Raw genomic sequence first — 3,614 nt, forward strand, 5'->3', positions numbered from 1 at the left:
AGTACAGAAAATTGTACTATACATATTGATAAAAGAAACCAAAGCAATTATTTCAAGAACAATTTATTAAATTGTTCACACAAGGGAAAGTTCCCCCCACGATAAAGGCCAAATTTAGCATTAATGTGCAGTATTTTTTAAAACTCCTGTGAGGAGGAGGGAGAGATGGCTCAAAGCTCAGGAACACTTGCTGTTCCTTCAGAGCCTGCGTTCCTCACCCAGCGCCCGCGCTGGTTTTCTCATAACCATCTGTAGCTCCAACTCAGACCCAAGCCTCCTGTGAGGCCCTTTTCTGGCTTTCCCAGGAACTTGTACATATGTGGCACATGCACCATGCATATGAATAAAACCCAAAACTAACATGCAAAACCCATGCCAGATGTGACACAGATGTCTAAACTTAGAACAGAACAAAGTTGAAACACTGAAGTCACAGTGCCATGATGGTAAGAAATACTATTGTAAGACCACAGGTTAGACACATCATATTTTTATCCCAACCTTAACGGTCTGCATCCGCATAACTGGCGGGGGATTTGGTCATTCAGACTAATTAACTTCGGTCCGCTGTTGGTATTTAAATTAGGCCAAAACCAAGTCCAAACTATGAATTTTAATAGAAAATGTAATGGCCTCATTACTGATATAGTTCAAAGATTAAAGTGAGAAAAAGACAAGGAGTTGGGGGGAAGTGAAAGCAAGAAAGATGTAAAAGATAAATGATATATTATTAACCATCAGTATTGCATAGATCACAAACTAAATTGTGATGAAAACCTATTAATATTTTTAAAGAGTGATGTTAGAAATTCTACGTGCCTATAGATACCTCCCACCTGGTAGCTGGTGCTGGTCCGTGGGCTTTGCATGCATGGTGTATGTGATTCTTAGGATCAGTTATAGTAGGCTTGGGGCCAGCAGTTTATCACCTGTGGTCAGCTGGTAAAAGTAGGTATTTTTTCAAAGAGGAGGAGGAAGACGTTTATCTTTCTCACACCCACAAGGGGGTATATGAAAATTGTGAAGCACACAGTATATGAATAATAATAAATATTATCCGTTATTCTAAGTTCTGTACAATTCTCAAATAATGTTTTGCTAGAGTCTTGCCAGGTTCTTGTATCTAAAGGTTGGAATGATGAGAAAATAAGGCTCCCGTGTGGACAGTTTGATGCCCTCACTTATGTTAAGGACACATGTAACGTTAAGATGCAAATACACATAGAAACGTCACTTGTTAGCCAGTGACGTAAATACTACGGAATCAAATAGCATCCTTAAATGCTACAGGGATTCCCTTAATCTGGGATACTGTTTGCAATGTAACAGACATGAGATACGCTTCTCTATCATATCCAACAAAATAAAAAATAAGACTGAGACACACAGCTCCTGGTGGCTTTGGTGATGCTAATGCTATTAGTTTCACACTGAAGAGAGCAGACTTGAGAAGAGACACAGAGCTCGAGGTGCAGCTGGACAGGAACGCGCTCGCCCAGCGAGTGTGCCTGATCCAAACTCCCAGCACATCACAACCTACATAGCGCACCCCCTTCTGGATGCCACCGTCATGTGTGGTCAGAGAGTAAGGTAACTGTAAAGCCGTGGACCCTGCTGTCAGGGTGACTGTGGTCCTCTCCATGACATCCAGAACCAACAAGAGAGCGGGAGGAAGAGGGAAAGACCATGGAGAGTGCTGGGATCAGTGGAGGCGGAGCTGGTGGAATGGACAGGCAGAGGCACTGGAGCTACTGGAGAGGACTGGGGACTCCCAGGAACTTGGGTTAGGGTCCAAGGCGCAGCCACCAGGCAGGTGTCTGAAGTGCAGGGAGTAGTGAGGAGTGGGTTGGGCAATCAAGAATGTGAGGAGGTCCCACTGGAGTAGATGAAAGACTATTCAGGGTGGTTCTAGAAGGAAATGCACCTACAAGAGCAGCTATGATGATACGCTGTGTTGTCCCACATCTTCTCAGTTCTCAAGTGCACTTAGAAAAGGTTACTTAAAAGTCACTTACAGATGAGATAAAGCCAAAGCTCCAGCTCACTCTTCTCTCTATAACACTGCTGCGTAGCTCTGCTGGCTTCTGGTAAGACGCAAAGTATACATACACAAGAGAAATATTTATTCTTTTGTGTTTTATATCTATAGGGGGTGTTTATAATCTCATTGTCTTAAAAAAAAAATCTGTGCTTTAAAATTCTCCCCTAGGGAGGCAGATGGCAGTAAGAAAACACAGGCCATAGCTCGGCTCCTTTAAGAAAGAATAAATTGATAATTTTGCTTTTGCCCAGGTCATTCATGCATTTAAAGTGTACACTGTGAATTAGATTATATCCAATATATTTAGGTTATACTGCATATAATCTAAATGTAAAGGGACTCTGGTTCTGAGGCACACTCTTGTACAGAGAGGTGGGAGAGGAGAGATACTGAACTGTATCCAGTGCCGGCAGCTGCTTGTTTTCTGTGCTGAGTTCTAGGAGTTTACTTTAGGAGCTGACACTCTGGAGCTATTGTTAGTTGTTTTGAAGGTTCTGTCTTCATCCTGAAAATCCTTACACAATTTTATAACAATAAAGATGCTTAATGCCCACTGGTGCATGTGTTAATTTAAAACTAACGATAAAACTCTGTCTAGATCTTTACAGTCTGGTCTTCTGCATACACGGAACTCCTGAAGAAGCAGGCTCTAATGCCAGTGAAGGAATGGATGTGTGAGCAAGCAAAGGGCCAGCAAGTAAAGGGCAAAAGTTCCTTCTTCCATGTCTTTGTATAGACTTCAGCAGAAGGTGTGTCTTCTGGCTCAAGATCTAGATCAAAGGTGTGTGCCTTCTCAGCATAAAGGTCCAGACTGAAGGTAGATTTACTCCATTCAAGCCTAATGGAAACGTTCTTACAGGTGCCCTTGATGTGGTCAAGCAGACAAGCAGGCATAGCCACCACAGGTTCTGGGTTCGCTATAGGCCTAGGCACTGCCTCTGCTTCAAGTGTAAAAGCCGGGGAAACCTCATTGGCTCACTTCAGATCAGCAGGACAATGTCACCTCCCCCTTTCCTCAGGACAATGTGCAGTCTTCCTGCTGTCCGTTGTCCATATTATTTCTCTTTGAGAGGAAGTTGCCAGAGGTGAAGGGAAGCTCTCTATAATTATTTTAAGAACCTGTCAACTTTAGTAGCTTGTAACAAATATGTTAATGTGTTTTGGTATTCAGATACCTAAGACGGAGAAATTATTTATATCACACAAAGTAAAATATTGCCACCAGGTAACAGAATGCATGCCAAATGCCTATAATGACAAATGCTATTTTAGCTCCTATGAAGACAGCAGTAAGTGAAATAGTATCTCTTCTGGGGCTAGGGAGATGATGTGGGGGTTAAGAGGACTTACTGCTTTTGTAGAGGACCAGAATTAGATTCCCAGCACCCACACTGGACAGCACACACTCCAGCTCCTCATGCAGTCATAACAGAAAAATAACAGAAAATCTCCTTTTTCACACAACTCAGTGCTGTCGGCTACTGATGGAAGAGCTGAAATGTTTAACGAAATAAAACTGAATTCATTGTCTCTAGATTAGAAGTCTTCAGCCTGGCAGTGGTACCCACGACTC

Source organism: Micromys minutus (genome assembly GCF_963924665.1).
Source record: "Micromys minutus genome assembly, chromosome: 7".
Lineage (NCBI taxonomy): Eukaryota > Metazoa > Chordata > Mammalia > Rodentia > Muridae > Micromys > Micromys minutus.